The sequence below is a fragment of the Sminthopsis crassicaudata genome, chromosome 4, assembly GCF_048593235.1.
Source record: "Sminthopsis crassicaudata isolate SCR6 chromosome 4, ASM4859323v1, whole genome shotgun sequence".
Classification (NCBI taxonomy): Eukaryota; Metazoa; Chordata; class Mammalia; order Dasyuromorphia; family Dasyuridae; genus Sminthopsis; species Sminthopsis crassicaudata.
The window spans coordinates 95,261,419-95,283,059 of NC_133620.1; the positions used below are offsets into that span (position 1 = coordinate 95,261,419).

At 33.9% G+C, this 21,641-nt stretch overlaps 1 long non-coding RNA gene across 3 annotated transcripts in view; it reads left to right on the forward strand.

Moving 5' to 3' along the window:
• Nucleotides 1-657: 657 nt before the first annotated feature.
• LOC141565541 (uncharacterized) overlaps nucleotides 658-21,641 on the forward strand; it is a 136,833-nt gene continuing 115,849 nt past the window's right edge. For all 3 annotated transcript variants that reach the window (XR_012489052.1, XR_012489053.1, XR_012489054.1), the window contains exons 1-3: nucleotides 658-713; nucleotides 1,102-1,275; nucleotides 2,989-3,086. This is a non-coding gene — a long non-coding RNA (uncharacterized LOC141565541). The remainder of the gene's footprint in view (nucleotides 714-1,101; nucleotides 1,276-2,988; nucleotides 3,087-21,641) is intronic.

The following is a 21,641-nucleotide window of genomic DNA, read 5'->3' on the forward strand; positions in this document are numbered from 1 at the left end:
TTTGGGGTTCTCAGTTATCTAATGTGATGGGATGCAGCTCCAGTTCAGCAGATAATTTCAAACTCTATTTAGTTGTAGAACTATATGAAGGATAAATCACTCAATTCTGAATCCCATTTAAGAGTATAATTTAACTTCTTATAGATAAAAGGTGAGTTCTTATGTAAGTTAATTTTTTACAAATTGGATCACATAATCATATGTAATAAATATTAAGGAGCCTTACTTTCTAGGTAAGATCTTCGGTCACTCTTTTGGTATTTTAAAAATCAGATGGTTGATTATGTGTGAAATTAGCCCCTAATTTGTTTGGGCTATAGGTTCATATTTTTATATGCCATATTTTCTTAAAGTGAGACCCACATCTAGGAGGAAAGCAAAGCAAAAAACAAACCAAGTAAGATAAAAAGTACATTTTTTCTATATCTGATAGACTGATAGTTTGTCATTCATACATACTAGTAATTCACCATAGTCTAATAATTATTTTTGTATTTTATTATATTCAACATCTTTATGGCAAATATATGTATATATGTGCTATTTTTTGAACTTTTAATGTATAGCCATATGCTCCCCTTCCTAAGAAAGCTGAAGTTTTGTCAGTTTAACTGAAGGGAAAGATAGCGTATTTAAAATAGTGTCCTATTCCCTTCTCTTTTTCTCCAACAGATGTACAACATAAGAACATGAGCAAGTCTAGTCACCAACAAGTAAGTGTCTGCCTGAGAACTGTCAAGTCCAAAGCTTAAAATTACTGCAGGGAGTCCATGCCTCCCCTTCCCCCAAGCAATCTACATGATGCCAACATAGCCAGTGAAAAATTCAATACAACTAGGTTTGAAGTTTTATATGACAAAAAATTACTATTTGGATTTTTTTCACCAAACGGACCAGTTATTTGATTTATTCTACTGTTGTTTGAGCATCATATAGATATAATTTTTAAAAATACATAAGCCTTTCATTATTAAATTTACATCCCATTTCCTGTCCCTTCAGATTCTGAAAAGAAAAAAAAGTAACAAAACAAACTATTGGATACAAAATCCTAGACTTCTTACTACTTCATAACTATGAGCCATTTTTCAATTCCTGCAGAGAGAACCCTGTTAGGAACAGCTGGAAGGAACCAACTGCCAATCCTCAACTGGCACAGAAATTTCTGGAACTCCTTACTCCAACATTCTGTCCTGTTGAAAACTAATCATCAAAAATATCCCACTTATTTCTGAAATATCTGCAAAGATGAAAGAGTCTTCAGTTGTTACACAGGTATCAACTTTTTTTCCTCCCATCAATAAGAATATTGCTATGCATAATTGGTACCACCATTTATAGTGGTGCCATATTTCCAATGCTGCAACCACAGTAAAAATATCGGTAATTGGGCAGAGAGCAACCAAGTGTAGCAAGCTGGATTCCTTTTGCATGTGAGTGCTTATGGGCAAGGGTCAGGATTAGGAAAAGACATCAAGATGTTACTTTTAAACTATACAGCAATTAAAGAAAGCAACTCTAGAAAAAGAGGAATAGACACTGATCCTGGCTCTAGTTCTTCTAAGAAATATTAAAAGCAAAGGCTGCTTTTAAAACATTTCCAACCATTATGGAAGCAGTCATGTGAATAATATGTACAAACAGATAAAAGGATTGAGACCTAGTCTGTTGTTTTTGTATCGATCATTTCTATGCTTTTATCATATGCTTCATGAATCCTTACAAAATCAATCTTCTTTCAAGTGGTAATATTATTTTCCTTTCTTATCCTATGAAAAAGAAAAAACAAAGCACCTACTTAAACAATGGACTTTATATTGTAGACTCAGCAGTGAAAAAACAAAAACCTCTAAGACTTCGAATGTGAGCCCACATTCACACCTTTGTCACCATGTTCAAGATGAGATTGTAGAGGTCATTCAACATGTAGATTTATAAAATTCATTTCACAAACATTCAATTGTTTCAAATAACTTTGGTTCTGTTCAGACTTCAGGTGGTCTAGCTGGTACAGCAGGAAATGAGCCTTAGAACGTTTCTCTGTTACTATGTGCCAAGTTTGCTTTTATATTTTCTTCTTGTATCACTGCAGATTCTTATTTGGTGATGATTTTCATATGGTTTCCCATCCAAAGGCTGTTGGGTGACTGCAAAGTCAAACATGCTCATCGTTATCAACATTTATTGAACAGCCATAGAAGCATAAGGCACTGTACTAAATAAAAGATATAAGATTTTAGAATGGATATAGACATTACATTTGTTTTTAAGGAGACAGTGGGAAAAATAAAAGCAAACACAAATATTTGCATAAGAAATGCATCCTGGCATGTATAACTATAGAATATTAGAAAAACTTGGTGCCTCTGATACTTGAAGACTTCCTGGAAGAAAAGAAACTAACATGAAATGAAGTCTTATCATTTTTATCAATTTTTATAGTGTGAAAGAAAGAAAACGGAGAAGTTCAGAGGGGAGCATTAGAAAGCAGAGGCATTTTGAAAGTAATATGTAAGATTTGTTAGGTTTTTTTTTAATTTTAGAATTAGCCGTATAAACTAGAAATCCACAATTTCATATAGAATTCCCTTTTCCCTTTCTGTTGTGTGTATGGAAATGTTCCTTTCTTTGTTCAGATTTTTTAAAGGGAAAAAAACAGTGAGTGTTAAAAGAGGAGAATAATTGAATGGTAATAAATAGAAAGCATGTGATGACCTAATAGCTTCAACAAAGTTATAAAATTTAGGGAGATCTGTATATAAGGGCTGGCAAGTGCAATTGCTTAAGGAACACAGCAAGCAGACCTGTAAAAGAGGAAGAGAATTTTTTGGTTTGCAAAAAGCTTATAAGCAGGAACTTTGCAGTCCATCAGGAAATAAAATTTATCTAGAACAGGGCTCCTTAATCTGGGGTCCATCAATTTTGGAAAGTACTTTGATAACTATATTTCAATCTAATTAGTTTTCTTTGTTATCCTATATATTCTAGGTCCCACCACTTGTGTAGCATGGTGAATGAAAGAGCATCTGGAGTGGGAAAGGCCTGTTTTTCAATACTACCTCATACATGTACTAGCAGTACCCTGGGTAAGTTACATAACCTCTATTTGCCTCAGTGTTCTTAACTATACAATGAATATCTTAAAATCTTCCACCTCACAGAGTTGTGAGGAATAAATGAGAAAATAAATATAAAGTGCTTCATAAACTATTATTAATACTATTATTTATTTATTTGATGATTCTAAAAACATTTTTAGAAAGGGTCCATAGATTTCATCATATTCCTAAAGAGGTCCATGACATTAAAAAAAATTTAAGAATTCTATATTTTATAATCTTAGATAAGTCATTTAATGTATTTAGGCCTCAGTTTCTTCATGTATAAAATAAGAGACTCAAATTAGCTTATCTATAAAGTACCTTGCTGCTGTAAATCCTATGACTTAGTTTTAGTGACTTACAATGTAATTACATAGGGAAAAATCACCAAATGGACAAATATCAGATAACTGGTGATCCTACTTTTAAGAATATAGATTCCTTAACAAAACCAAGGAACATTTCATATAGAAGTCTAATGGCAAAAACAAATGCATTTCAGCCCTAGAACTCATACTTCTGAAGTATTCTGTGCCTCTGGGAGCCCTCCTTCTGATTGGAGAGCTCCTTACAGATCCTCCATTTCAGGAAGGTGCCCAGGCTAGCCAATTCTCCATTTTTCATTAGACTGTACTAATTATGGATTTCTCCATCCCAAATCAGACACCACCTTGTCCATTTCCAGCTGCTTTTTGTGTGTTGTCTTCTTCACTGAATGCTAATACATTGAGGGCAGGTACTATTTTTATTGTTGTTTATATTTGTATTACTACCACTTATAATAATGCAGCTAGGTAGCACAGTGTATAGAGTACGAAGCTTGGAGTCAAGAAAACTTAATTTTTCTGAATTCAAATCTGGCCTCAGATAATTACTAGCTGTGTGATCCTGGGCAAGTCACTTAACCCTATTTGCCTCAGCTTCCTGAGCTAGAGAAGGAAATGAATGGCCACAGCACTTATCACAGTATCTGACACATAGTAAGTGCTTAATAAATGCTTATTGTTGAACTGATTTCACCCCGACAACTCTTGTTGAAAATAGGGCAATCCAATTTCAATGATCTTGTGAGAAAGAGAGCCATCTACACCTAGAGAGAGGACTGTGGGAACTGAATGTGTATCATAACATTCCCACTCTTGTTCATTTGCATTTTATTTTCTTATTCATTTTCTTTCCTTTTTGTGCAGCAAGAAAATTGTACAAATATGTTTACACATATTGGATTTAACATATATTTTAACATCTATAACATATATTGAATTACTTGTCATCTAGGAGAGGGAATGGGGGGAAGGAGTGGAAAATTTGGAACACAAGGCTTTGCAAGGATCAATGTTGAAAAATTATCCATGGATATATTTTGAAAATAAAAAGCTTTAATAAAAAAAATGAAGAAAAAAGATAAAATGGGACACATCTTCCCAGCCATCACCAATATCAATTGTCTCTTAATAGGTAGGCAATCTCAAGAGCCCCATGCTTTCAGCCTAGCCCCTATATTCATTGTCAAAAGGAATGACCTTGGTGGAGATGTAACACATCTAGAAATCACTTCTGCAGGAGCCCAATATTTGCACATGTGACTTGAGATTAATACAGTGTTTTATGTTCTTAAATCTTTCAAATTCCAAAACCCCAATGGCACTTAGGTTGTAGAGGATATTCCTGGCTCTTAACATTATTTTCTTGGTTCTCTTCCTACATGTTTTAACTATCCTTCTGTCTCCTTTGCAGTATCTTTATCTAGGTTATACACATTAACTTTAAAAATTCTCCAGGGGTCTATTCTGGACCCTCTTCTCTTCTCCCTTAATATCTCATTTGATGATGATCTCAGATACCATGGATTCAGTTTTCTCTATACAGATGATTCTCAGACCTGTTTATCTAGCCTTTGTCTTTCTTCTGACCTCTTGTCTTGTATTACCAGGTACCTATTAGACATCTTATATTGGATTCCCATATACATTTCAAACTCAACATTTCTTTATTTTTTCTTTTTTTTAATTATAGATTTTTTTACAAGATATATGCATGGGTAATTTTACAGCACTGACAATTACCAAACCTTTTGTTCCAATTTCCCCCCCCACTTCCACCCACCCCCTCCCCCAGATGGCAGGTTGACCAATACATGTTAAATATGTTAAAGTATAAGTTAAATACAATATATGTATACATGTCCATACAGTTATTTTGCTGTACAAAAAGAATCAGATTTTGAAATAGTGTACAATTAGCCTGTGAAGGAAATAAAAAATGCAGGTGGACAAAATTAGAGGGATTGGAAATTCTATGTAGGGTTCACAGCCTTCTCCCAGAATTCTTTCTGTAGCTGGTTCAGTTCATTACTGCTCTATTGGAACTGATTTGGTTCATCTCATTGTTGAAGATGGCCACGTCCATCAGAATTGATCATCATATCAAACTCAACATTTCTAAAACAAATTACTATATTTCTTTCCAAACCCTACTCCATTCTACTATTCTCCAAACTGTCCAGAATTACAACCTCATTGTCATCCTGGACTCCATACATTCACCCCACATATTCAATTTCTGTCAAATCTAGCCATTTTTGTTGTCATAAAGTACATCCTCTCCTTTTCACACAAGCATCTAATCAGATCAGGAGATCCAGATGGGGAATTATGAGGTGAGTGTCCTGGTTGTGCACCTTATTTAAATGGAAGTTTGGGGAAGAGCTTTCTTATTAAGTCCACCCTTCATCTACTCCAACCAAAGGGAGGGACCTCAGGAGCAGGGGGTAGTTGAGGAGATGTGAATTTTAGAATTGATTTCATCTTGAATAATGATGGATTTTTTGGTATTCTGAAGTCCAAGAGCATTCCTCAAGTCTCTTTATCACTCCGATGTATTTTCCACTCAGCAAAACTATCTTTCTAAAACACAGACACACACACACACGTTTGGTTCTGCCTAACCTTTCCAGTTTTCTTATTTTTGTTTTCTTATACATATTATTTATTATCTTATTTTATTTTATTATAAATGTCATTTATAATAATATTTTCTAGTATTATTGTACAACATTCCATTTTCTGACTCCATAACTTTTTAAATTTATGTTGAACATTCATTTTAAAGAATTTTTTTTAATTCCTAATTCCTTCATCCCCTCTTCTACCCATTGAAAAGGCAAATAATACCCATTATACATATAAAATCATGCAAAACACTTCCATATTAGCTATATTTTTTAAGCAAGAAAAATAAAGTAAAAAAAATTGCTTTAGTATGCACTCAGATCTTCAGTTCTCTCTCTGGAGGTGGATAACATCTTTCATCAGGAATCTTTTGAAATTGCCATAGATCATTATATTGATTAGAACAGCTGAGTCTTTCACAGTTGACCATCACAATATTATTTTTACTGCATACAATATTCTAGTTCTTCTCATACTTTATATCAATTCATATTAGTCTTTCCAGATTTTTCTGAACCCATTTCTTGTAGCATAGTAGTCGTCTACCACAATTATATACTATAACTTGTTCAGCCATTTCCTAGTTGATGGGAATCTTCTAGGTTCCATTTCTTTGCCATCACAAAAAGAGCAGCTATATACTTTTTTATATATATAGATTCTTTCCCTTTTTCTTTTATGTCTTTGGGACACAAATCTAGTAATGCTAGGTCAAAGAGTTGGCACAATTTTGTAGCTTTTGGGGCATAATTCCAAATTATTCTCCCAAATGGTTGGACCAGTTTATACCACCACCCACAGTGTATTAGTGTCCTTATTTTTCCTAGCATTTGTTATTTTCCTTTTCTGTCACATTAGCCAATCTGATAAATGTAAGTTGGCACCTCAGAGTTGTTTTAATTTATATCTCTTTAATTAATAGTAATAGCATTTTTCTGAAATTGAAGCTTTGATTTTTTTTCTTCTGAAAATTCTTCTGTACATATACTTTGACTTTATACAGTTATCAATTGAGGAATGCCCCTTCCCTTTTTAATTTTTTTACAAATTTGGCTCAATTCCTGATATATTTGAGAATCTTTATCAGAGAAACTTAAGTGTAAAATTCCTCCCTGCAGTTTCCTTTTTTTCCTTCTAATTTTGACTGAATTGGTTTTGTGCAAACCCTTTTTCATTTCATGTAATCAAAATTATCCATTTTATCTCCCATGATCCTTTCTCTTGTTTGGTCATAATATCTTCCCTTATCCATAGATCTGACAGGTAACTTAATTTCATACTCCCCTGATTTTCTTATGATATCACCCTTTTTGTCTAAATCAAGCATACATTTTGACCTTATCTTGGTATATGGTGTGAGATGTTGGTCTAAGCTTACTTTCTACCAGACTGCTTTACAGGTTTCTCAGAAATTCTTGCTGAATAGTGATAACACCCAGACCTCTGGGTGTATCAAATACTAGACTATTGGTCATTTACTATGGTATGCAGGATCATGTACTTAATCTATTCCACTAATATACTACTCTATTTTTTAGCTGGTACCAGATTGTCATAATGATTATGATAATATAATTTCCATACCTTTTCACTGGCTATCCCCTCTGCTTAGAATGCTTTTCTTCCTTCCTTGCCACCTGGAAGATTCCCTGAAGACTCGGCTTAATGCCTATCTTATCCAAGGCCTTTCTTCCTACCCCCAACAGCTAGCACTTATGATAGAGTGCTTTAAGATTTTCAAACTACTTTACACATTTTGTTTTATTTTTAAACAACTCTGGAACATAAATGCTATTATCTCCATTTTATAGGTGAGGAAACTGAGACACACAGAGGTTAAATGACTTCCTCAGGGATACCCAGCTAGTAAGTGCCTTTGAGATTCTATGTGAATTTTAGACATACTCCAGGAAGTACATACTTATGTACTTATGTTATGCAGTATGTATTTGCCTTCTCCTTTGTTAATTCATGGGGAATGTTAGGAGCTTTTTACTTACTATGCACATATACTCATTTCAGTGTAATGAGAATTAGCCTAAGTGATTCAGAAGCCCCTAGAAAATTAGAGTGTGATTCTTGCAGGAAAGACATATCATCTTCCCAGTCACATTGGAAGGGCAACCAGGGGTAAGGTATGGCTATTTCTAAGCCAAAGAACAGAGTACATAATCAAACAAAGAATATTCTTTTGTAAAGCTTCGTTTCTTTTCTTAAAATAAAAGTTGTTACAGAAAATCTGGGATATATGGTCTCTATAAATGAATATAATCTTAGTCAATGACATTTTTTCCTCTCTCTTTTTTCTACCTTCCCTTCTCAGGAGACAGAATAAGGGTAGGGAGACTATCCAGAGAGAAAACTGCAAAGTGAGGTGGTTGTGTGTATCTCTCTAGGAATACTTTCATCCATTCAAAGACATTTATCAAAGATCTTGTCATGTGACAGACATTGTGCTAGGCTTAGGTAATGAATGCAAAGACAAAAACAAAAAGTCTCTGCCTTCAAGGGTCTTCTCAGAGTAAATTTAGAAGCTTTTTGAAAGATACCATTGAGTTCTCCATGAATCTTTTTTAATGATGAGGTAAAAGTCAGAGACAGCTCACAGAGATAGAGCCTTTCCTGCCCTTCTTTCAGGGATAAAGCACTTCTATTTGAAAGCTCACTACAAGTGGTTTATAGTTATTAATTATAATGTTAAATATTATAAATTTGTCTTCAATGACCCATCCCAAATTCAGGGTTACAGAAAAATATTTTTATAATAGTTTTTTTTTATTTTTCAAAATATATGCAAAGATAATTTTCAACATTCACCTCTGCAAAACCTTGTGTTCCAAATCTTTCTCTCCCTCCCTCTTTATCTTCCCCTTCTTCTAGTAATAAACAAGTAATCCAATGTAGCTTAAACATGTGCAATTCTTGCAAAAAGATATTTAATAAACAAGTAATCCAATGTAGCTTAAACATGTGCAATTCTTGCAAAAAGATATTATCTGACATTTCAGATACCAAAAAAAAATCAAATACGGGCCACAAAAGTTTTATAAAACTTTTTATACCTAAAATCTCCAGAGTTCCCTCTTAACAAATTATATGCAAATTAAACCTATTAGAAACAAACTTAAATTTATGTTTTAATTTGTAAAAAATATCTCTTTATAATAAACATACTTCTAGGAAAAGGTAATTGACCTAGTCACAAAACCCTAGTCTTATATATCAGTGACTTTAGCAAAAGTTCACCACCTAGTGAATTTCCTAGAATTCCCCAGAAGATGAGTGGAATATTTAACAATAATGCCTGTATATATTTCCTGTTTTAATTGGAGCATGGTTGCATGAAACGGATTTCATTTTAAAAGTACTATTGTTCAGCCTGTCTTTACTTTTTCTTAACTGAAAACAGGAGAGGCTATTATAACCACTGAAAAGAGGCTATTTAAGTGTGATACCACCTTGTGGAAATCTAGTTAAATCCTATGGGAAAGCAAGTGTACTGTCCTATTGCATGCTGAAAGTTAAACAAATATGGACTAGATGAATTAAGAGAGTATAAGAAGCAGTGGAGCTTAGTGGTTAGAGAACTGGTGTGAGAGCAAGTATTGTCTCTGAAGATAGATAATTGTCTATCTTCAAGCCCACCATCTTTCTCTGAATGCTCTAGGGCCCAGGGGTTCTCAAACTGCGGCCTGCAGGCTGGCCCGCTGAGGACGTTTATGCGCCCGCTAGGTTATGGCAAATGGGCTGAGGGGGGGAGACAGAGGGTGAGGCTTTGTTTTTACTATAGTCCGGCTCTCCCACAATCTGAGGGACAGTGAGCTAGCTCCCTGTTTAAAAAGTTTGAGGACCACTGCCGGTCTAGGCATTGTCTAAGATTCCAAGTTGTAGTGAAGAGACCACGCAGCTTTGGGAGAGGGAGTTTCCTTATCTCTCAGTTCCCTTTACAAATGAAATCACAGGTCATATGCTTGTCTGTGATATATAGTATACATAGTATACAGTATGAATTCTTTTTTTGTTTGTTTGTTTTTTCCTGAAGCTGGCATCTTGAAAAAAAAATCAAAGCTTGTGAAAGCCAAGAATAATTCTTTGAACATATGGAGTCTGAATTAGACACGAGGACCTCATAATTCTGTTTTTGAGAGTAGAACTAGCAAGAACCATAATATTTAATAGCATCCCCTTTAGGCTGAGTCTCCTATTTTACTCAAGTGCCATTATAGTCTAAAGAGCTTGAACCCTTCCCCAGTTTCCAAAAGAATAATTCTGTTATTTCCCAGAATGTCTCCATTTATTTTTAGGGGTTTCACTTATTCCATAAAACTGATTAAATTTTATTTTAGTAAATATATGTGCTACACATCACTAAAGATCTATTCCAATTTTTAATCATGTTATATGGCATTGACCTTGGATTCTCAAAGGTTTTGTTAGAAAAGCATAAACTCTAGTAGGTCCTTTTAAGTTGGAAGGGTATTACATATAAATCTAGTGATGGAGTATGTATTTGTTGTTTGATGACCAGTTAACTTAGTTCAGAGAGGCTCATTGCCAAGTTGGTCACAGATTGATAAGTTGTTTTATATATAGCAATTCTACTAGAAAAATAATCTTTGTCTAAAGAGATTGACGTGGGTGCCAAGGAAGTCAATCACCAACCAAGTTGTTGTTAGTTTGTTCGGGTGAACAACTTGGGTTAAGTGACTGGCTCGCAACTAGTAATAAGTGTCTATGGTTAGATTTGAACTCAGGTTCTCCTGATTCTAGGGTCAGTGCTTTTTACCAATTGCAAATTGCAATTCATATTGTTGTAATCATTTTGTAAACTGTTTTCCTGATTCTTACTTCACTTTGAATGACTTCAAGTAAGTTTTTCCTTGCTTTTTTGTATTCAAAGGTATTAAATTGCTGTCATACAGTTCATCTAATGCAGAGTCCTAGTTGAAGAGGAATTCTTTGTAGTTGTCAAGTTCCTTCAAATATTCCTATTTTTGAATGACATTGTGCTGTTTGCATCAAGCTATACATTTCTACATACATATATATATATATATATATACACACACACATATATATTCCTATATGTTATATACTAATGTGTCTATATATCATCCATACTTATACACATGTAGTATACATATTGTTTATATGCATGTGCATCTATATATACATAAATGTATAAATATAATATAATAGAGAATGCAAATAGATGAGTTGAACCTAAAATTAAATAGAAGGAGAGCAGGCTAAATTGCTTATAGGAAACAGAATTCATTTTTTAAAATAGTGTTTTTTTTCCACTTACATGCAAAGACAATTTTTAACATTCATTTTAAGACATTTTGAGTTCCAATTTTTCTCTCCCTCTTACTTCCTCCTTTTTTTAAGTGAGCTCCCCTTGAAACAAATAACTCATCTATTTAATACCAATATTCTACTAGTATTGTATGATTGCAAGTCATGTAACACCACAGTCTCTGAAGAATTAATCAAAGAAAATCAATCAGACAGCTGAGAAGAAGCTGTGATGATATATGTAGGGTACCCACATATAAGACATAGGAAACTGTGAAGAACCTTAATAAGGATGTCTCCAAAAAGGACATGATCAAAAAAAAAGTTAGCCATATGACAATGTCAAGAAATAATTAATAGGTAACCCATGCCCATCACTGACATCCTCTCAGTACCAAGAAAAAGCAAGGAAGACTACGGATATTTTGAGTGAAGCCCCTATGATGAACTTGTGAGAAGATATTGATGAGTCATACAGGTTGACCAGGCATGAATAAGTTGCTATCTGTATCTTTGGGAGGAGTCAATCGAATTAATCTACAAGTACTTATTAAGTAGGGGACAGCTAGGTGGCTCAGTGGATAGAGCACCAGCCTTGAACTCAGGAGGACCTGAGTTCAAGTCTCTGATCTGAGACACTTAACACTTCCTAGCTGTGTAACCCTGGGCAAGTCACTTAACCCCAGCCTCAAAAAAAAAAAAAAAAAAAAAAAAAAAAAGTACTTATTAAGTATCTATTTTATACTACAAATATTTATTAAGTACCTATTATATCAGTATGGTACTAAGTGCTAAGAATATAAATACAAATATATAAATATAAAAATAGGATATTCTCTCCTCTCAGATGCTTGTGAAGAAAGTCTGAACTAGGTTTTGGTATGAATAAAAAGGGGGCAGTTAAAGAGCTAGAATTGACTAAATTTGACAGTTTGGATAAGGAGGATGAGAGAGTGAAGAGTTGAGGTTGTAAATCTAGGTGACTGGACGAATAGCCTCAACAGAAATTCAACTTAACTTGTTCAGCCATTTCCCAAAGGATGGGTACCCTCTGCATTTCTAATTCTTGACCACTGAAAACAGAGCTGCTATATTTGTGAACAAATGGATCCTTTTCCTCTTTAATCACTTTGGGGTAAAGACACAATAGTGATGTATTGTTGCATTTAGAGGGAAAAATTTAGAGTTCTGTTTTGGATATTTTGAGCTTGAGATGCCTGTGGGATATCTTTCCTGGTAGATAATATTCCCCAGGAAATTGAAGATGTAAGACTAGAACTCAGGAAAGAGACTGACAGATTTATCAATTTAGGAATCAGCTTCATAGTGACAACAATTGAATCCATGGGATCTGATGAGATCTCCAAAAAAGAAAGTTCAAAGAGAAGAGGAGACAACTCAGGACAGAGTTGGAACTGGGATATTTGATGATGATCTTGCAAAGGAAACTGAGAAGGATCAGACAGGAAAAGAACACAACAGTATCACCAGATTCCAAAGTGGAGAGTGTCTAGAAGGCAGAAATGGTCAGTAGTGTCAAAAACTTGGGTGAATTAAGGAAGAAAGAGAAAAGCTGTTTTGGATTTATCAATAAAGAGATCATTAGTCCCTGTGAAGGGAGCAATTTCATTGCAATTGTGGGGATGGAAATCACATTGTGAAGAGTCAAGAAGAGGGTGAGAGGAGAAGATGGAGGTAATAAGGTGAGACAGATTTTTCTAAGAATTTGACTGTGCAGGGATAAAAAGACCATATCAACTTGTGTGGGTTCAGTGACCATTTCTATGTAGATAATTTGCCAATCTATTTATCCATAAGTCCTTAAACTGTAGTTCCATTTTACTAAATGTCTATTGGATATTTCAAACTATCTGTCCCTAATTATTTCAAACTCAATATGTCTGAAACAGAACTCATATTTTTCTCTAAATTACTCCTTTTCTGAACTTTCTTATTTCTATTAAGGGTATTCATGTTTCTGATAACCCAGGATTAAAACCTTGGAGTTAACCTCAAATCTTCTCTGTCCCTCATGCTGTGTACCCAATAAATTGCCCTTGTCTTAACTCTCACTAATATGCTCTCTTATCAGATCCTTTCTCTCTATTTACATGGCCATTACTCTAGTTTTGGTCCTTATCATTTTTTTTCTTGGTCTATTGCAATAACCTCTTAATTGGTCTCTCTGCTTCAAATTGTTCTTCTCTCTAGTCATTCGACCACACAACTGCCAAGGTGATATTTCTAAAATCTAGGGTCTACCATATGACTCTTCTGCTCAATAAACTCCAGTGGCTCTCCTTTAGAATCAGATTTAAAATTTCTATTTGACATTTAAATCCTTAAACAACCTGACTCTAATTTATCTTTCTATGCTTATTATATGATATTCCATTCCCCTTTTTTCTGACCAAACTGACCTTGCCATTATTCTTATGCAATATTTCATTTCTTGTCTTTGAACCTTTGCACAATTTGTCCCTTTATAAATGGAAGATACTTTCTTCTCACCTCATCTCTTAGTTTACTTTAAAGCTCAGCTCATTTTTTTGTCTCTTATGGACCTTACTCCCCAGGTGTCAGTTCCTTTTCTCTGTAATTAATTTGTATTTATTTTGTATAAGCTTATATGTATACCTGTTGTCCCCCTCTGTAAAATATAAACTCCTTAAAGGTGAGGACTCTTCCTTTTTGTTTCTGTATTCCCAGAGCCTAGCATATTGCCTTACTAATAGCTGGCAATAAATAAATGCTGGTTGAATTGTTGACTAATATAGTTTTTGAAAATAGGTTTAAATGAAGTTTTTTGTTTTGTTTTGTTTTTTTAATGTGAAGAGAACTGGGGTTGTTTGTATTTAGCAGAGATGTGGTGAGTGGATAAAGAAGAGTAGAAAGAGAAAAAGAAAAAGTGTTTAAATTTAAGTACCTACTATGTGCCAGGTACTAGGCTAAACTGTATAAATATTATCGCAATTGATTCTTATAGTGATATTATAAGGTAGATGCTATTATAATCCTCTTCCTAGAAATGATGAAATTTAAGCAGAGAGAGATTAAATAAGCCAGGGTCATGCAAGTAGGAGCATTTGAACTATAGTTTTTCTGACCCAGTGCTCTATCCCCTGAACCCTCCAGCTGGCTCAGATGAAAGGTTAATTATGTTACAATTTTGTTTATTGTATTATTTAGTTTATATATTGATATTATAATACACATGATTTTATATTAATATGGCTTTATATGATATATCACATATTGAAGCAATACAGGAATTCTTAGTATCTTATAAAGTCCTCTTATATATTATAATTTTGTTTGCTTATCATTGTTATATTTGTGATAAAGAAAAGTTCAAAAAGTCAAGGAGGAATGATGAAACAGAAAATCTGTCAAAGTTGTTGAGAAAGAATAGGTAAAGAGCACAAATACAGGGCTCACCTCTTCCTCCTATGCCGGAGGAAAGGAAGTGAGAATAAATGGGATGCTCATCATATCTGAAATCTAGAAATGATAAAAGGAGAGCTTATGAGAGATGTCTTTCAGTTAATTATGATGTAGATCCTTTACTGAGATAGAGGGGAGTGGCTTAAAGAGCCATCTGTTTAAAGAACCACCGTTTGTTTGGAATGGGTCTTATGAGGAGGAAATTAAAAGTCCTTAGTGTCAGAAGGAACTACATGATATTAATGCCCAAGATTACAAAGTCTTGACAAGAAACTAAAGACCATTGGAGCCTAGATTCTATTTCTTCTCTATTGTTCATTAAAGATAAGATTCAGGAGAGAAAAACTGATTTGGAAGGCTAACAACAAAGATTTGAAAAAGAGGACTTGAACTTTTGGACCATAGCTTAAAATATAAGGATGATATATTCTTGGCTAGCAATGAAGTATACCTAACAAAGACTGGTAGTTAATAACCTTTTCTCAAGTGCCTTGTGAATCTAATTAAAAGCTTTAAAAAAAAGGATAAGGGAAGGAAAAGACTACTCATATACATTTATCAAATAGATACTAGAGAGAAACTCTACAATGAAGGAAAAAATATTGAGATACCTAAATTTGTAGGGGACAAAACCCAATAGTAGAATCTTTGGCCTCAGAAGCCTACATACCAATGTCCAAAGTTTAGGCAACAAGCAGGTGGATGTAGAATCTAAAGAAAGGAGGCAAATTTGACTTCTAAAATAGCATGTTGACTTGTAATGATAAAATTCATAATTGGAATATAGCTCTGGAAAGCAGTACTTTGTTCAAAAAAAAGAAGATAGTGTTAAAGGCAAGAGTAGGGTATCTTTGTAAATTAAAAGGAATACTTATGTGAGGAAATCTAGGAACCAGAAAAGAGAAAAATAGTAGAGAATATTTGGGTGAAGGTAAATGGAAGAAGAAAAAGTTATTTTTGTCACTAAAGTATACTATCGATCACTTGAACAAAAAGGAAATGAATGTGGTGTTTGGAAAATACATCATAAACTTTGTATACTGACAAGATCAGTAGTGGTGTAGGACTTCAATTACCCAAATAACTGACTGAATTCTATCTCTGCCAAAAGCATAACAGCTAATATATATATATATATATATATATATATATATATATATATATATATATATATATATATATATATATATATATATAATTTAATAGTTTTTGTTTACCAGATATATGCATGGGCAATTTTACAACACTGACAATTGCCAAACCTTTTGTTCTAAGTTTTCCCCTCCTTCCCCTCCCCCCCAGATGGCAGGTTGACCAATACATGTTAAATATGTTAAAATATAAATTAAATACAATATATGTATACATATGGACATGTATACATGTCCAAACAGTTGTTTTGCTGTACAAAAAGAATTGGACTTTGAAATAGTGTACAATTAGCCTGTGAAGGAAATCCAAAATGCAGGCGGACAAAATTAGAGGGATTGGGAATTCTATGTAATGGTTCATAGTCATGTCCTAAAGTTCTTTTGCTAAATGTAGCAGCTAATAATTTCTTAACTGGTCTTAATGATAATTTCATCCAGTGAAAGGTAGAACAACCACAACGAAAAATTCTGCTTTACTAATTTACTAACAAGGAAGAATTAGTTTATCAGAATATGTAATAGAAAAGGAGAAGAAATCTAAGCAATAACCTGATTTAAATGACTTTAAATTGATAATTTTGGGGCAAAGCTCATCAATGAATATTTGAGCCAGTATAATTAGCATTAGCTAAGTGGAACAATGGGTAGGCCAAATTTGACCTCAAATCCTTGCTAGTTATGTGACCCTAGGCAAGTGATTTAACCTCAGTCTGCTTCAGTTTTCTTTCCTCCTATTTGTGAGGATAAAGTGAGGAAATATTTGTAAAGTGCTTTGCAAACCTTAAAGCTCTATGCAAATGATAGATATCATCATCATCATCATCATCATCATCATCATCATCAAGTATTTATTCCTTACTCCTTAGGGATATCCCTAAAACCTTGGAGGGGAAATATAGCCTTTCTTTAGGGCCCAAGGATGACTTTACTTTTATAGGCTATTCTAGACTTTAAGAAAGCAAGTATTTATGTGTTCAAAGGACAGCTAAGTAGTATCCTATGTGTTAATATTCTGTAGGAACAAGCAGCCTAAGGGGGTTGATCTAAAGGATGAAATTCTTAAAAAAAAAACCCAAAACTATAATTACAATGAAAAAATGGAAATAGGAATTGTCCAAAAAGACTGTCATAGCTTAATAGAGAACCAATCAAACAATTTGGGATTTTCCTTAAAAATTCTACAGCTGAGGAAAATAAGAGTAGGTCTCAGGGAATAAAAGCACTGTTAAAAAAAAAATGTCTGGAGGGCTAGAGCATATGATAAGCTGAAACTTATTAACAAAATTGAGGACAACAAAAAGAAAAAGTTTTAAAGATTAAATTGGAGGAAAAGAAAGATGGAAGAAGGGACAGCAGCTCTGCTGGAAATGAATGGAACAATGTAAAAAAAAAAGTTCAGGAGACAGATTAATACTGGATATATAAATCTAGTTATCATATGTGCAGAAATGATAGCTGAAATCATGAGAGCTGATGACTTAGAAGATAGTACAGATCTGGGGAACATGTTTGCCAAGCTATTGTTGGTAATACTTGAAATATGAAAGAGAAATGGAAGAGTAGATGTTTCACTTTTCAAAAAAGGGAAGTGAATTGGGGAAATTAAAGTTCAGTGGAACCTGGAGCTTGACTTAAAATTCTGGAAAACATATAGGGATCATTAAAGAGAGGTTTGGTTTAATTTAGAAAAAGAAGCAGTGATTACAAAGACCCAGTATGATTTCATCAAGAACAAGAAATGCCAAATTCACATTTCCTTTTTAAAAAGGGCATTTTAAAAAAATATTTTATTTTTCCTTAGTTTCACATAAAACAATTTTTATATTTGTTTTTAAAACTTTGAATTCCAGATTCTCTCTCATCCTTCCCATCCCCATTCCCCATTAAGATGGCATATGTGAAGTTATGCAAAACATTCCCATAAAAGTCACGTGGCTCTCCCTCCCCCCAAAAAAAACCTCAATAAAAATAAAGTTTAATAAAAAAAAGTTGTGGGATGATCAGACATAAATGACTTTGCTAATGTCAACAATTCAATGATCCAAGAATGCTCTGAAGGATTTATGAAAAAGAGTTATGATGAAAAATGCTATCTATATTCAGAGAAAGAACCAAGTATAACTAAATACAGATCATCCCATAACATTGCTATTATTTTATACGTACATTTCACTTTGCTTTGGTTCATGGAGGACTTTCCAGGTTTTTTTGAGAGCATCTTGTTCATCATTTTCTATAGAACAATAATATTCCATCATAATCACACCATAATTTATTCAGCTATTCCTCAATTGATGGGTATCCTCTCAATTTCCAATTCTTTGCCTTGGGAAGAGAGCTGCTATAAATATTTTTGTACATTTAGGCCCTTTTATTTTTTTAAAATCCATTTTGGGATATATGCCTAGTAGTAATACTGTTAGGTCAAATGATATGTATGATTTTATAGTTCTTTGGGCAAAGTTCATATCTTTTAATCATTTATCAATTAGGAAGTGGTTCTTTTTTATTATAAATTTGACTCTATTCCCTGTAATTTATAAAAGATCACAGGGCTAAGTATAGATCCCTGAAACACTTCATTGACATTGAACCATTAATAATTATTTTGAGTCTGTCCATTGAACCAATTCCAGATTCATCTACTAATATTATCTATTCCAAATATCTCCATGTTTTTCCACAAGATGTTTAATAAAATGCTTTGTTACAATGCAGGAAAACTATGTCCCAACATTCTTTTTTTTTTCCCCTGACACAATTGGGGTTAAGTGACTTGCCCAGGTCACACAGCCCAACATTCTTTTAATCTATCAGTTTAGTAACTTATTTTAAAAAAGAAAAAAGCAGAACCAAAATGATAGAATAAAGGTAGGGACTCACCCAACCTCTTCCCCCAAATCCCTCCAAATTCCTTTAAATAATGACTCTAAATAAATTTTGTTAATAAATTAAATATATTGTTTATGTTAAATATATGAAATCAATAAGTAAAAATTAAGAATAAATAAATTTATTAGAGAAATAAGGTCTTCATTAGAGAAATTTGCTTCAAAATTCTTCTCACAATCACTATTGCTAACTGTATTCCCCCCTATTTATTCAATTTTCTCTCTCTCCTTTCACCCAAACTGACCTCAAAAGTGTTTTGCTCCTGATCATCATCTCTTCCAAGATACCCTCTCTTCTATCACTCTTCCCCCTTTTTGTATCATCTTTCCCTCTTACTTTACTATAGAATTATATAGATTTCTATATCTATATTGAGTCTTTATATTTCCTCTTTGAGCCAATTCTGATGAAAGTAAAGTTTATGCACTCTCCTTTCCTTTCCTCTTACCCCCTCCACTATAAAAGGTTTTTCTTGCTTCTTTTATGGCAGATAATTTACACCATTCCACCCCATTTTTCCCATTCTCCCAGTACATTCTTCTCTCACCCCTTAATTTTATTATTTTTTTAGATATTATCCCTTCATATACAATTCATATTTGTGCACTCTATCTAGACTTTAACTGACATAATAATGAGAAAGTTCTTAAGAATTACAAGTATCATCCTTTCATGTAAGAATGTAAAAAGATAAACTTTATTTTCTATTCAGCTCTGCTCTTTTCATCATGAATGCTTAGAAGTCCACTATTTCATTGAATATTCACATTTTCCCCTGAAAGATTATACTCAGTTTTGCTGGGTAGGGAATTCTTGGTTGTAATCCTAGCTCCATTGCTTTCTAGAACATCATACTCCAACCCCTCCAATCCTTTCAGGTAGAAGCTGCTATATATATGTTATCCCGATTGTGGCTCCACTAGATTTGATTTGTTTCTTTCTGGATGCATGCAATATTTTCTCCTTGACCTGGGATTTCCAGAATTAGGCTATAATATTCCTGGGAGTTTTCATCTTTGGAATCTCTTTCAATTCCTGGTTTACCCTCTAGTTTCAGAGTATCTGGACAGTTTTTTTTTTTTTTTGATAATTTCTTGAAAGAAGATTTCTAGGCTCTTTTTTGATCATTGTTTTCAAGTAGACCAATAACTTTTAAATCTCTCCTGGATTTATTTTTCTGAGTCAGTTGTTTTTCAAATGAGATAGTTCACATTGTTTTCTAATTCTTTCATTCTTTTGATTTTGCTTTATTGTAACTTGATTTCTCATAAATTCATTAACTTCCATTTGCTCAATTCTAATTTTCAAGATACTATTTTCCTTAGTGAGTTTTTCCCATTTGGTCAATTTTGCTTTTTAAGGCATTCTTCTCCTCATCTTTTTGTATTTCCTTTTTCAACATTTCAATTTCTCTTCCCAATTTTTCCTCTCTCTCTCTCTCTCTCTCTCTCTCTCTCTCTCTCTCTCTCTCTCTCTCTCTCTCTCTCTTGATTTGCAAAATCTCTCTGAGCTCTTCCATGGCCTGAGACCAATCTTTATTTTTCTTGGAGGATTTAGATGCAAGTAGGAGCTTTGAGTTTGTTATCTTCTTGTTTTGATCTTCCTTGTCACCATAGTAACTTTCTATGGTCAGAATCTTTCCTCCATCCTATTACTTAGCTTGTACCTCTTTGTTAAAGTAGGGCTTCAAGGGTTTTGTGCAATTGTTTTCAGAAATTCTTCAAGGGACCTGATCTCAAGCACTTTTTTCTGCACTGGAGCCATGAGGAGAGTCCCTACTCTACTGGGACTGAAAGTTCTAGTGATCTGAAGAAGAGTCCTTTTTCAGTGCTAGTAAAGAGACCTCCTGTAAGCTGAGCCTTCCCAGAGGCTCCCACCACCACTACTACTACCACTCCTGGTGTGTCGGTTTCCCCAAGCCCTCTCCCTATTTGAGACAAAGCTTCCCTGCTGATCTTCCAAGTTGTCCTTGGTGTCTCTGGACTTAAGAGATCTGGAAACTGCCAGGACTGCCACTAATTCAGAGGCTCAAAGTCTTGTTCCTGCTTTGCTGATATTAGATTAAGATTGTGCTGGTATAGCCTGCACCAGGACTGCGCTGGACTTCCTACCTGGTGCAATAGATCTTTCCTGCAGACCTTCCAAATTGTCTTTAGCTGGAAAATTGTTCCACTTTGTCTTTTTATGTGTTTTGACTCTCTAAAATTTATTTTAGTCGTCATTATTTTGCTGAGGCAATTGGGGTTAAGTGACTTGCCCAGGGTCACATAGCTAGAAAGGGTTACTTGTCTGAGGTCCTATTTGAACTCAAGTCCTCCTGACTTCAGGGCTGGTGCTCAATCCACTGTGCCACCTAGCTGTCCCCTATAGTCATTATTTAAAGGAATTTGGAGGCTTTGGGGGAGAGCTTGGGTGAGTCCCTGCCTTTATTCCACCATTTTGACTCTGCTTCTTTCTTTTTTTAAACAGGGTTACTAAACTGATAGATTAAAAGAATGTTGAGATAGTTTGCCTGAATTGTAACAAAAGCATCTTATTAAGCATTTTGTGGAAAACATGGAGATATTTGGAATAGACAATATAATTGGATGAATTTGGAATTGGTTCAATGGTCAGACTCAAAATTATTATTAATGGTTTAATGTCAACTTTCTATATGCAATGTCCCAGGATCTGTACGCACTATATTCTTTAACAAGCTGAATATGCTCATCACATTTTTATAAAAATTATACAAATCCTAGAAGTGATAGCTATTACATTGAATGACTGTGAAGGGGTCCAAAATTTTCCAGATAGGTTAG